Source organism: Cibotium barometz, chromosome 44 (assembly GCF_041138505.1).
Source record: "Cibotium barometz isolate CiBa-2024 chromosome 44, ASM4113850v1, whole genome shotgun sequence".
Taxonomy (NCBI): Eukaryota; Viridiplantae; Streptophyta; class Polypodiopsida; order Cyatheales; family Cibotiaceae; genus Cibotium; species Cibotium barometz.
The window spans coordinates 1268831-1284367 of NC_141089.1; the positions used below are offsets into that span (position 1 = coordinate 1268831).

Consider the following 15537-nt stretch of genomic DNA (forward strand, 5'->3'; position numbering starts at 1 on the left):
TCTGATTGGGAATTTAAGAGATGTCCTTGGTGGTTGGACTATCCTCTAAATCATGTGCCTCCAAGTGAGGAGCTCCTAGAAAAAGGTACTTTTTTGCTTTCTACTAAATTATATGCATGTAAATGTAAATGTATATGTTTATGTAAACCTTCCTACCTATACATATGTAAACTATCCATATGCATATACATATTAGATACATATACATACAGATATATACATATACAAATACATATGTATATACATATGTATATATACATATGCATACATAAATACATACCTACATACATACACTAAATTCCTACATACATACAAAGTTCATGTTACATTTAAGAATTGGCATGTTAGATTTTAAAGAAACATTGTTAAGTTTTGATATATACATACCTACATACATATACATATAAATAGATACATATACCTACATACATATACATACACATACATATACATAGACACATGCCTACATACATATACATAGATACATACCTACATACATATACATATACATAGATACATATACATCTACATACATATACATATACAAAAAGGTATGGGGATTTTTACCTTTTTACTAATTATCTTAATCTATTTCTTGAAGAATTTAAGAATTGCCAATCTGAGCTTGAAAGAGAGCCCCCAACTCAAGAAGACTCTAGAATACCTTCCCCACAGCCAACAATCTTGACCCAGTCTCCAGTAGTTGGATCCTCGCGCATGGCCCCAAAACCATCCACACCACTGTCACGAGTGCCACAATCACACCAAGAGCATACATCTACATCATCTCAAATGTGAGAGGCAAACAAAGAGACGTCTTGACATTATGCATGATGTTCAAGAGGGAGACCCCACAAATGAAAATCAAGAGAGAGACCCTCCAGAGCATCTTCAAGAGGGGGAGGTGTCAGGACAACGTGACATCATGGACATGACTAGTAAGAGTACTTTCCATTGCAAATTTATTTTGAGAAGTGTGTGCTTTCGAAATGCATCTCATTTTTTGTCTTGTTTACTTGCAGGTGAGAGATGTTTTTCACACATATTGCTGGTAGACATCCACACTCTTTCGGAGGGCTCAGATAGGTAAAAAGAATAATTTCACCATATAATTAGTTTTCCAAGTTGTACTTACCAAAACCAAACATCATAAATCTTTTATGTAGTGTGGAAGAATTCTTGATGAAGATTCCCAAGGCTCTATCTCATAGAGGTGCTCCCTCAGATACAGTGGCTCGCCTCGTATGGGCTGACTTTCCTACAGGTTTACAAGTTGTTGATGTAGATACAGATGGGTGTCCCTCATGGAATCAAGTTTCTTCATCATTGATACGTGCCACACTCAGTTTTGTTGGTTTGTTTGTGGGTGGCTGATGAGGGTTGGTTTGTGTGTTTGAGTTTAATGGATCAACTTCCTAAAATATATTCCATGGGAAAGAAAGTTGGATTGGTGGTCATGCATCGAACAATGTCTGTTCATGTGGAATCAAGTTATTTGTATGACAATGGAGAACGGGTAAGTCATAATCTCTAAAATATTTCCCTTTGTGTATACATGTTATGTGGTATGGATATCCAAACATAATGTTTTCTCGTTATGGTAGGTGGATACATTGGTGCTTAGTATGTTCTATCGAGTAAATTGCCATGTCCCTATTATTGATCGTGAGGCTGGGCAAAATGTTTCAAAGAAGTTATTCAACGCTCAACGAAATTTCATTTTTGAGAAGAATAAGAAGCATCCATTCCAACGCACAATGGTCTTGGAGCGCTACATTCGAGGTGGTGCAGAAAGATCTCCTATGTTCTTTAGGTGAGACAATTTTCATTCTGGTCATTTTCATAGCTACTTTTTCAAAATACTTAGATGCACGTTTATGATTGTATTTCATTGTAGGTGGCTAGTGGAGACCTTCTCAAGTGAAGGAGATAGTGTCTTGGACGTTTTTGCGGGATGTGGAGGCTTGGGACGTGCATGCCAAGAGTTAAAAAGGCACTATATGGGGATAGAGAATGACATGGAGGTAGCCAAAGCATGTCTGGGAGATTTCTCATTAGGTCGGGATGACATGTAGAAGAATGCTATAATTAGAATGCTATAATTTGTGGATCAAAAGACTTTGTATTCGAGATTGTCATGGTTTGGAAGTTTAAAGATCGATATATATATTTTTGATCTTTAAAAGATTGTGTTTTATATTTAAGTAAGTAAGAAAGTATGTATGTATGGAATGTATGTATATATGTTAGTGCTGCATAGGTGGCTCTTGTATATATGTATGTATGTATATGTATATGTATGAGGTGTATGAATTTAGGTAGATATATGTATATATATAATTATATCAATAAGTATGATGTGGATCAAAGACTTTGTAATCGAGATTTTCATGGTTTGGAACTTTACAGATCGATATATATATTTTTTATCTTTAAAGGATTGTTTTTTATATTTAAGTAAGTAAGAAAGTATGTATGTATGTATGTATGTATGTATATATGTTAGTATGTATGTAGGTAGCTCTTGCATGTATGTATGTATGTATGTATGTATATATGTTAGTATGTATGTAGGTAGCTCTTGCATGTATGTATGTATATGTATATTTTGTATGTGTATATGTATGAGGTGCATGAATTTAGTTACATATATGAATATATGTAATTATATCAATAAGTATGATGTGGATCAAAAGATTGAAATTTATATTGTTGATCTTTCAAAGCTTGTTATTTATATGTAAGTAAGTTCTTGGTCCTTTACAAAGCTCATAGTAAGTTCATGGTCCTTTGCAAAGCTCGGACTCCTTGTTCATTGCTCCAAAAAGCTTGGCAAAAAAAGCATGCAAAAAAAAATCCCCTGTAGCTGACATCTTCACCAAAGCATTGGGTACAGAGAAGCTCCGCAGATTTAGGGCTTCGCTTGGTGTACATGAGATGGAGTTGAGCTCGTGGAGTTGAGCTCAAAGGGGAGTGTTGAGATATCGAGCTCATCTAGTGAGGCAGTGGACACTAATGACCCGCCTGGGGGATAGGCCCCACACTTACGCCACTAGCATGGTTGGTGAGATCATGGGTGATATGCGGCCAGTGGGATGAACAGGTTGTGTGACAGCCATTCTAGAGACTGGCATAGTTATAGCGCCAACTCATTTAGTTGGGTTCACACTATAGAGAACCCTAGTATGTATTTGGTTGAGGGACTTTCATATGTAGTGTACTCTTATCTTTGTATATGTTGTGTTGAGTGTTGTGTGAAGAAGAAGAAGATTTTCAGCCTCTCACCTTGTGTGTTCTCTTTTAGGGTTTTGTGAGTGTGTGTGTGCTTGCAAGAGCTCAAGCTCTCTTCTCCCCTACATCTTTTCATGATGAAGCCTTGGTCAAGAAGTTGGCGGAGTTTTTTCTTTAACTCCATAGATTTGGATACTAACATTTTATAAGGGCTCTTTGCAATGGGGCTCACTCCTGGCACTAACTCTATTCCATGGTCTATATCCCGTTTAGGTGGCATTTGAGTGAGCTCCTCCGGAAAGAGGTCTTTGAATTCTTGTAGCCAAGAAGGTTCATAACCCGAGGGCCCTTCATCTACCTTGTTTAGTTTGGCTAGGTAGATTGCTTGGTGCTTCCTAAGACCTTTCAATATGTTGATAGCCTTTACTAGCAGTGTAGTTTGGGCTTTCCTATGGTTCTTGAGGCTGTAACTTTCGAATTTTGAGTAGATCAGAAAGTTACTATACCAAACTTGCAATGGAAGCTAGCCTCATGAGCTTTTAGCCAATCCATCCCAACTATACCATCATAGATCCCCAAGGGCATAACGTGAAAGTGCATTTGGTAGGGTTGCCATCAAAATCAAACTTGAGGTTACCGACTGCATGACAGGTGACTACTTCCTTACCACTTGCTAGCTCAATAGTCATTTTCCTAGATGAGTTTTTATTAAGGCATTGACGTATGCATCTTAGAGAAAGAAATGAATGCATGCTTCCAGAATCGATTAGCAATTTTAAATGTTTACCATCATAAGATGACGGTGTCTAGATGATAAGAATTATCAGTTTTCTCCTTGATGCTCCACAATTGCATGAATTTGGGCTCACTCAGTCTCTTCATCCTTTAGGTAGACATCCTCATCATTGAAAATTGTTGTTATTCATCCCTGGCATCCTCTAGGGATTCTTCTTCCCCTAGGGGTGGGAGCTCTTGGTTTGCTGAATGAAAGAAACTCTACCACAAGGGTTGATGGCGGGGACTTGGTTTCTTGGTTGACCAAAGCTTGGAGCCTTGACTGGGGTCAAAACTCTTGGAGGATGAGGGCATTCAGCTTCACAATAACTGTGTTGATAGCGATTGTAGCGTAGGCCATTCTGCCAAGCCACATCTCAGCTCTTGCAGCTTCCGGTCGAGGAAGGAGCAGGGGTTTAGTGCTGGGTTGAAATCAAGGAAATGGGGTCTTTGGAGATTCTTCTTGCATGGAAGATCCTAGAAAAGCTCTCTTCCTAAAATTCTGAGACCCCTTGAGTTCCTCTTCTAAGGGTTTGGCTCCAAAAACTGCATCTTGGAGGTTAGTGGGTCGCATAGACTCAACAGAGTGGTTAAGAGCGGGATTCAAACCTTGTACAAATCTACTTATGGATTGCTTGACCGTCAGGGGTGGAGCATACTTCTTTAGCTTCACAAACTCTAAGAAGTAACCATCCACCGTGAGGTTTCTCTAAGTGAGCCTATAAAACCCATTCATCTTCAGGGTTTCATGATCCAGAGGTAAGTACCTTTCCTTAACTGCTTCTTTGAAAATTTCCTAGGTCACTGAAGCTTTGTTGACTTCTTGCTCGCAGCACCATTCCCTTCCACCAAAGTTTTGCTTCACCAATTAACTTGTAAAAACGAGCTAACATTGATTGGATTTCTGTGGTGGTCCTCACAAGCAATAAGTAATCATCTAGTGCTTCTATCCAGGCTTCAGTATCCATCGCAACTTCTTTCCCTTCTCCATAGAAAGAAGATGGTTTCATCTGCTTACAAAGGATCCTTCTCTCATCATCCCCATCCTAGGAAAGACGTGCTGATCACTTCCTCTTCAGGAAGGCAAATAATCCTTTCACAAAGAAAGGGGGTGTTTCATACACATTTACGCTATAAATATTCCTAGGGTTAGAGACACTTGAAAACCCGAAGTGAAGACAACCTGGGTAGTAAATCCTATGCTTTGGGATAAATTCTAAGTTGTGATTATAGTAGTATTTTGACACATGCACTTCCTGCCCTTCTACTACCATCTTTTCATCAAAGACCAGTGTGCCATAAAATACAAAGTGACACACAACCCTAAGGTTCTCTAATATTTGGAGAAAGTAGAGGTTTGAGTCTAAGTTGTGGTAAATATCATTAACAAATATATACTTATGGTAGTGGATGTTGCTATACCATTGGTAGGTAGCACCACATGCGCAATAAAATGCCGCAAAGTGGTTAGTCCATGCTTTGCAAAAGTCGAGGGGTTTTATGGCTAGGTGATCGAAGCTAATTCCAAGCACTAATTCTCCATCTCTTCAAAGACACAACACATAAGCTTTTGTGAGCAAGTAGGCAATGCATCACTGTGATACCACTTGTAAGATACCACCCCATGCCCGTATCCTAATTGGTAGTTTACCCTACCTTCTCCCTTGGGGGAGGTTCATCTTATCCTTGGCCCCTTAGGACGTGAGGATATTGTACAAAACTACCCCCGATCATAGGATTCTACCTAACTAAGTATCTCGTGCATAGATAAAGGAAAGAACCCGCTTGATCAAGTCCACCCGGCCACCCGCTTTCCTTAGAGAAAGGTATGTAATGCTTGTTATCTAACAACTACCACATGGTGGCACGGATGCATGGGTATAGCACAAAGTTCCTTCTTACCCTTTTTTTATTAGCATGTTTTTGGCCCTTAATGATAGTGTAACACATTTAAAAAAACTTACTTTTATCGCAAATCAGATAACAACAACAAAAAAAGTACTTAGAATTCATCTTGAAAAATTACAAAATGATCCCTCAACTACTCAAGCTAAGTTACCCTTGGTGCGCCAAGTTCTACGATCTAGACAACAATTGCAGCCTCGGAATCCTACTAGTTGCCAGTGTCCTCTAACCTCACTCACAGATGCTAGTAGGTTCTTGAACTCTTACATATACTCCACTAGAAAGGACCCTACCCTACTCGGAGTTGGTGAACCAAACTTCTAAGGAACCTGGTCCTCAAATCTAAAGACCAGCATTAATCCTAGTTACCCAATGTGTTACCTAGTGTTGGTTACCAGAAGGCGTGCCCCAATGCAGCATTGGTTAATTATGAAAAATAGACACCATTACCAGTATTGTCTTGAAGGATTTGACCATCCATGCATACATGCAATCACACATTTGTTTGTACATAAATTGAAAATGATTCTTTTTTATCCTTATTTCATACATGCATACAAACGTTGAAGTTTTTGGGCCTTAATTAAAAATTATGTGAGGGAAAATTACTAAGTTTGATTTTGGCACTTTGTTATGGCTCACCCTAACCCCCCATCCAACAAGAGGATCTTTTCAATGGCCGAGCTCGTAACCCTTGAGGTCTCTAAGCTCTATAACTCCTTGAGGTCTCTAAGCTCTATAACTCCTTGAGAAGCAATTCTATCATGCCTCCCGTGAGTGTTGTCACATTGCCGTATTGCACTATGGGTACTCGCCCCTCCTCTCACCTCACTTCACTCACACACGCTCACTAGAATGCATTAGGGAGAGAGATTAGAAAGAGCAAGACTCAATTACATAATGGGAGAGTATCATGTATTATGAGACAAATTCACTTATGTACATGGCCACATCAGTGTTCACACTCACTTAAACTATGGCCGACCGGGTACTTTAGGCTCATAAGAGGCCTGATGTTATTATAATGACTACTTTCATAATATATCCATGAAGTACATTACTTTAAGACTGCATCCTAACTTGCTATCACACGCTCTTGAAGCGGGAATTGCCATAAATACTCTGTCACACCATTACAAGAGGGCCCATCCAAGTTGTAGCTTTGGACACCATTGCTTCATATCTTAAATGTATGTGTTTCACAAGACCCTTTTTTCAAAACCCAGACCTCCTTAATGAAAGTTACGAATCTTGTATCTTGGGTGATCCATCTATCAAACACAATCAAAAAATTTCTAGCTTATTTCTAGACAATTTCGGATCTTAGGAGAAATTCTCTAAATCAGGTGGTCATCCCTTCTTCGTACACCGAAGAGTCATAATGCTCACAAGTCTTGACTTAATTTATGATTCAAGGGATGGGAAGGCATATTTCTTTTTCTAAATTATCCTTTAATAAATATGCATACATCATTTTATTAAAATATTCACATAGAAATATTCTTAAATATTCTTTTCTCCTTTGAAGCAAGGCATCAACATGCCATAATTATCTACATAGAAATATGATGAAAAATTCTCTTTTTGATACCAAAATTAATTATGCGTATTCCTATTTAAAGATACGATGGAAATTCCTCTCTTGATAAACAAATTAAATATTCATGTATATACATACCATGAAGATATATATTTAAAATATAACAAAAAGTCCTCTTTTTTAACATTTAGACATTTATGCATACACATGCAAGAATACATTTTCAAAAATGTAATGAAAATTCCTCTTTTATCATTTAAAATGTTTATGCATAGAATATCGTGAAAATTCCACTTCTTCTTAGATTAACAATCAAGCAAATTCTTCCTCCAACATTCTGGAGTAAGACAGTTCTTTTCAAAAACAGAGTTTCTATGCAAGTAGGATTTTCCCATTGAGTTTGATCTCGTGTCATGAAAAGCTATTTCACAAGAAAACATCTCTAGTATTGGTTTCACAAGACCCTTTTTTCAAAACCAAGACCTCCTTAATGAAAGTTACAAATATCGTATCTTGGGTGATCCATCATTTAAATACAATCAACAAATTTCTAGCTTATGTCTAGACGATTTCGGATCTTAGGGAAAAATCTCTAAATCAGGCGGTCATCTCTTCTTCGTAATAACTGAAAAGTAGGAATGGTCACAAGCCTTGACTTAATTTATGATTCAAGGGATGTGCTGGCATCTTTCTAACTCACCTTTCTCAAGTGGTCATGATCTAGCACCGAATTACTTGAATTTATTACTAGATTTATTTTGTGAGATATTTCTCCATTTTTCTCATAAAATAATTATGATTTCTAATCGTAGAGATAAACATCCACCAATAATATGAAAAAATAATTCTAATAAAAGAATTATAAATAATCCTACTCATGAATAATGGAATTTAAACAAGGATATTTCTCTTTCTAAATTATCCTTTAATAAATATGCATACATCCTTTTATTGAAATATTCACATAGAAATATTCTTAAATATTCTTTTCTTCCTTTGAACCTAGGCATCAACATGCCATAATTATCTTCATAGAAATATGATGAAACATTCTCTTTTTGATACCAAAATTAATTATGCATATTCCTATTTTAAGATACAATGGAAATTCCTCTTTTGATAAATAGAAATAGTCATGTATATACATACCATGAATATACATATTTATATATTTATAATATAATAAAAATTCATCTTTTTAACATTTAAACATTTATGCATACACATGCAGGAATACATTTTCAAAAATGTAATGAAAATCCCTCTTTTATCATTTAAAATGTTTATGCATAGAATATCGTGAAAATTCCACTTTTAGCATTATTAAATTTGTGCATAAAATTAAATTAATTTTCTAATGATAAAATTATGCCATAGCTTCCCTGAATTCTCAATGAAATGAGGATGCTCAAAATTCCACTTTTGATATAAAAATTTAAACATAAAAAAATATGGTGGGACTTCCTCTTTTTATATAAAAATTCTTTATGCATAAACCTAAGCATAATTACATTAAGCATCTTGATTATTTAAGAAAATATCCATTTATAATTTCCATATAAAAATAGATATATAAATGATATCATAAGCTCTCTTTCATCATAAAATGAATATATATATGATTTCTTATCATAAAACAAGCTTAAATAAATTAACCTCAGTCTAAGTAGGCTAATAATCATAAAAATGATTAATCTTCATCTCTAGCTTGATAAGCCTAGAGTTTAGGGTCACAAAATGAGATTAGAATTAAGAACTATCCTTCCAACAAGGATTTAACCATAAAATTTAGTATTCTTTCAAAAAGAGAGATTATAAATCAAAAACAATACATTTAAGCATAAGAGATTAACATTAATTCATTTAAACAACATAAATCAATAAGGGCATGGTTTTAAGAAGAAACCATGAATTAGAATACTTCCCAAGCATGGAGAGAGGTTGGGAAGAAGATTATCATCCAAGAAGAGAGTAAAACAATATTGTTTCTTTAGGCTTACCCTTGGTTTTTGGCTTGATTCTTTAAGGAAATGTGTATCCCTCAAGGAAGAGGCTTAGCCACCAAAAAAAAGGGTAATCTCCAAGAGAAGAAAAGGTTTAGAGAAGCAACAAAGCTTCACAATGGAGAGGCAAGGTAGAGGGATAATGGAATTACACTAAAATAAAAATTACACTAGCATAAGATTAAAATACAAAGGAATGGGGTTCTATTTATAGGTGAGGGAGGCCACCAACCAAGTCCAACTGGGATCTAGAGGCTTCTTGCTTCAGTTTGATCCAATTTGGACAAGTTTTGGACTAGTTAAACGCATTTTTTTGATCTAGTTTGGAAGAGGAGAGATGAGAGATGAAATATCTCATTTTTTTATTTAAAAAATGGAAAAATGATGAGGATTCTAGGTGCCTCCTTTATGGCCTCTTTCCTCCCCCTGAGGTGTCACAAGGCCTCCCAAAAGTCTCCTTTAAATATCTAGAACTCATGATTATGGAACCTTCACCTTATGTGAGCCTTTCTTTATTATTTTTTTGTGGATAATTCTAAATTTTCCCATTTTTCTTTAATTCTTTTTTTCCAACCGTAATGGATAGGGATATCACATTTTTAAATGCAAAAGAATTTAATAAGGCTTAGAACTTTAAACTAGGGGACTCCTTGGCTCACCCATTATCCAAATCTAATGCAACTTAGAAATTTCTTATTAAAATTCTATTTTAGGGGATCACTTCCTATTGACTGGAAGAAAATACTTATCCAAAAATATTTTCATTTTTTATCTCTCTCTAGAATATTTTCTCTCTCTAGGCCAAAAACAAGGAAAAATAATATTTTCTTGTATTCTGAAAAAGGGGATGATCACAGGGGACTAAAAGGAGAACTTATACATCTTTAGGGGCTGAGAAGGAACCTTACAGTCTTGCTGCATATTCTTGCAATGTAGTGGTGGTGGTAATGTTGTCTTTTGCTCTACGTAGGGCCATTCTTCCATTCTTGTTATTTGAATCATTTTAGTTTATACCAATTTAAGTGTGAAGATCAGTAGCCATCATGCATGGTGTATCGTTTTTTTTTCTCCTTTCACATTATTTTATATTTTCATATTTTTCTCATCTTGTACCACTCCCATTATAAAAAATCAGAGGTACAAAATGGTCCTAGGGCCATTTTTCTATTGATACACGTTTTTGTTCATGCATGCTGTTATTCATGCATAGATAAAACTTATTCATTCTATTATTCAAACTAAAACTTTACTTATTATTTGAAGGTGCATATTAGTGCTAGAATGGTTGATTGCCCACAAACTCTCATCTAACTTCAATGTGTTGCATATAGGGTTTGTTCTACTTTTATTTCAAAGCATCAAATTACAGGAGTTTCTCTTTACTCTACAACCTTAGAATGGCCCTAGGACCATTCTTTTATCTTGTTCTTGGACTATTAAAATAATAGTGTGGCACATGGGGGCTCCTAATTTCATAGTATATATCATATATTTCCTAACAAGTTTGCATAGTCTTTTAATATTTTTTCACATAGAAAGCACACAAAAATGAGAAACACGACAACCTGGGAATGGGATTTTTCCCACTTTATCTAATATGGTGTTTCTAAGTGTTTGAAGCATTTGTAAAGACTTTAAGGTTTGAAGCATTCGTAAAGACTTTAAGGTTTCTTTTTTATGTAGTTGTTGTAGAACAATTGGAATACTTCATGCATGCTGTTTGCTTTCTTCCTTTCTCCACCATGCTGTTTGCTTTCTTCCTTTCTCCACCATGCTGTGTATGCCTTAAATATGCACGTTACGAGCAATATAATGTGATTTCTCCATTCCTTGAGTGTTCCAAATACTTGGGTTTCCATATTTTTGTATGAAGAATGGCAAATGATTATAGATAATATGCTGCAAAACAAAACATGGAAGCGAGTCAACTTGTGCTTCAATAAATCTTTGTCTATTAAAATAACATAAATCATTGTGCTTACCATGTAGTGTGCTATGCTGGATTCAGTCTAGGCATCCTTTATAGCTCTTCCAAATATTTGCAAATTGTCTTCAAAGCTCTTTTTGTCTTGCTGAGTCCATATATCTTTCTCACGCACTCTAAAGAGAACATTAATTGACCGCCAAACTTTTGCCTTGGCATTTTTGGACTTACCTTCATGATCTTTGACTGCATTATGGAGCTTTTTCCATTGATCATAATTGATTCTACTTATGTAATTTGAGTTATATAGCTTTGTTTTCTTTGTCTTCTTCTTTTTCTCCAAGTGAAGAGGTTTTGAGAGAAATCTTCTAGCTTTTACACCACCAATCAATGGTTTCATTGGTACATCCTTTTCATTTGTTGACTTCTTGGTATCCTTTAAAATACAAGCATTCCCACCATGTAGGCCAATATCTGATAACACCTTCTCCAATGATGAAATTTCCTTCTCTGCAACCTGCTTTATCTTCCAAGAAAATCCAATGAAAAGAAACACTAGTTTTTCTATGATTCGGAATAGGGCATGAAGTGTAAAAATATGCACATTTACTAGAGGAATAGGAAATACAAGTTGAAAGTTCTCATCAATCAAGTTTCGGTTAGGTGGCCTTCTAGATGTTTTGCAGGGTTCATGTAGTAAAGACAAGGGGACTTCGCATTAGCTCCCTTACTGCAATTAAACAAGCACCTGAGAGTCTTTAGATCACCTCTGCAAGATTCCACTCAGATTGGAAGTCTCCTTTTTTATGAACATGAAGTGTCCTTGTTCCTCTCATTTGTTGGTTCATCAATTCAGGAATAGATGTATGATGAAATACTCAAAACAATGTCTCATGATCTTCTTTCTTGACCTATACATAAAAAATTACATAATATCAAATATGAAAAAGTTTTGTGAGATAAAGGTAAGTAGGTTTACCTCAAATGAACCAAGCCACCAAATATTTTCTTTGGATTGCACACTGAAATATTGAGGGTTATCATCCTTGATACATTTATTGAGTGCTCTATTCATCAATGTTATTGTTACTCTTTCCACCTTTTTCTCTTTGATTAATATCACATTTATCTAGCTTGATGAAAAATTTAAACACACCTTGTGTCTCCTCATCACAAGACATGTCATAGAACTCCACCATTCTCCTCTGCAACAGCTCAATATCCAAGAATATGTTGTTACATTAATTATATTGAATGGTGCCACTCTCTCCATTGAACTCCTCTTTGATGTGGTAAGATTTACCAATGTACTCCAAGACCTCTACATTCAGCTTGCCTGTCGGGACTGTCCAAACATCTGTTGGAGTTGGAAGTAATCTATCTTTAATCTTATGGACCCCTATAATCAAAGATAGTGACTTTTGTATAGAAGTATAACCTTTACGATTGGCTACATTAGCATCCATAGCCTCCTATATTTTTTATGTAGGTACAACATTGTTGGTTACAAATTGTTGTATAATATCTCTTTTTATGACCTTAAACTTTCTTTCATGTTGCATTTCCTTTGCCAATCTTGAAGTAAGTAAAAGTTTTAATTTCTTTACTGACCTGTTTTTAAATGACTGTTTTATGTCAAGAATACTGGGGAAGCATTTTGACCGTCTTGTGAATGAGGTTATTCTCCTTGTGTCAGGCTGCATTACAATCCTGTAATTATACAGTTTGCATTACAACATTGTGGTTATACTATTTAAATATTAACATGGAGAAAACTCTAAATACATTCAAAACTTGATTGCTTGGATTTGTTTCTTCAAGCCACCTAAGCCTGGCTTAAAGTTCTCAAAATTCTTGAGCTTTTTTCTGCTCTATCTTTGTCCAATGCTTGTTTCTCTTTGCCTATATTTCTTCACCTGGTCCTGTAACCTTGTAAGTTCATTGTCATTTTCCTCCAAAATCTTTTTGAGAGCCTTACATTCCTCTTTTGAGAAGGAAGCAATTGATATGCTTCATATTAAGCTTGTTGTCTCTGTCTATCTTTGTAGTAGTAGGCAGCAATGGATTTACAATAGCCAAGTAATCCATTCTCTCCATCTCTAGCAAAACATAAAAGAGTAGTAGGGTTTGAGAATGGAGGATGGGAAGCAGTGCTATGGGTGATAGGATAGATAGAACCATCACACCAAAGATCTATGTGTTGCAGCCTTGAATTTCTCATGTTTGCCTTATCATTATATGAGAGCATTACATTGTTTTTTTTAAGTTTTTGAATGGGTTCATACTCACTTTCAAGATCAATGTGGAGATGATACTTCATCTTATTATCTTCTTGACTGAGCTCATTTCCTTTAGAGTTGTTTACAGTGTGACTCTCTATTCTTTACAAGTAGGGATGTAAGAGAAGGTGAAAATATAGAGCTTATACTCTTTTGGAGACTTTTCTCTATTGCATTCCAATTCAACCATCGTAATCTTCATTTAAGAGAAATAACTTAGTGAAGAGGATTTCAGAATCACGACCTTAAACAGACTTGGAGCCTTTTCATAAATAATGGAATGGTACTTTGGAATAAAATTTAGATTTTGATACTCAATTTTTTTGTTGTTCTTTATATTTTTTAGTGAGAGAAATTAGCAAATAGGGAAATTCTTAGGAGGCCCTCCAAATCACCACCAAAATGTCCTAATGTGAGGCCTTAGCATTTGTAGTTGTATTCTCATTTTCATGTTCAGTTTCAATTTTCATTTTCCATGATGTATATGCTATGGACATATTGTAACAGGTTCTGTCTCATAGGCCCATTGGGTCTCTAGAAGATGTTTATATATATATATGTGTGTGTATATATATATATATGTATATATATATATATATATGTATATATATGTATATATATATATATATATATATATGTATATATGTATATATATATATGTATATATATGTATATATATGTGTATATATATGTATATATATATGTATCTCTCTCTCTCTCTCTCTCTCTCTCTCTCTCTCTCTCTCTCTCTCCCCTGACACATGGACATTGTTGTAATTTTGTTGGTCTCATAGACCCTGCTAGTCTTTTGAAGACATCAATATAAATAGTCACATTGGAACTCATGGACTATGAGGCAAGGATAAAGCTTGTGGTTTGGAACTACAATAGGTCATTATGGTCAAATCCATGGAGATTGGAGTAAGTGATAGGGAATTGTGTGCATCAATTTCCCTACAAGACACACCAAATCGAGGCAAGGGGATTGTTAATAGTGGAGGGATATCTATGGGATTCAGCATGCAGAGGGGTAACCTAAAGAGCAAGGTGGTCTCTAGAGGGTCTAGAGGAATAGATATTCTTCTCTCAAGAGCTGGCTTCAAACAAAGATTAATGTAGTGAATTGAGAGGAAGAGTTGTGATATATGTGGGTGAGACTTCGGGTGATGGCTAGCGGAACCATTTGCATTTCTATATGTTACTTTCCATGGGGATGGAAGGGGAGGAGAAGGGAGAGGGATTGGATTTGCCATATGCCTATTTATCAAAGGAGACACACATAGTACATGCACCTTGGGGAAGTCCTCCTTGTGGGGGATTTTAATGTTAGGACATAGAATAGACATTGTGGTAGATGTGATTTGAGGACCCCATCCAACTACATACACATGAGAATGAGGGTGTTGAGGTGCATTAAGTCTCCACCATGGACACTACAGCTGCCATGACATGTGATGGCAGAGAGGATTCGGAGTTAGGGTCGAGACACAATCTCGTTATCGATGGAGGGATGACAGTGTGGCCACAATCCAAAGGGCTTACTTGCTTTCCACATGGAGGAGGGACTAGCACAGTTGACTACATTTTGGGGTCCTTATAGACTGCCTAACTCATAATTGTCTCATAGGGGCATATCACACCTTATTTATTAATTTACATTAGAGACACTCCCCCCACCTCACCACCCACTACACCACCATAAATTTAATCATGAATTTGATCTTATGTTGAAAACATGGTGCCAAGAAGCACAAGTTCTTGTACTAAGGGGAGGTGTGGACACCCTCTTGTACTAAGGGGAGGTGTGTGGACACCCTCTTGAGAAGAGGAAGATATTTGGGATATTATGGAGGTGAAGTGGCGCCATTTGAATCCACATGA

At 35.9% G+C, this 15537-nt stretch overlaps 1 long non-coding RNA gene across 1 annotated transcript; it reads left to right on the forward strand.

Moving 5' to 3' along the window:
- Positions 1–812: 812 nt before the first annotated feature.
- Positions 813–1360, forward strand: LOC147612857 (uncharacterized). Its single transcript, XR_015263317.1, has 3 exons — positions 813–938; positions 1023–1086; positions 1167–1360. It is a non-coding gene; the product is annotated as an uncharacterized LOC147612857 (long non-coding RNA).
- Positions 1361–15537: the final 14177 nt, after the last annotated feature.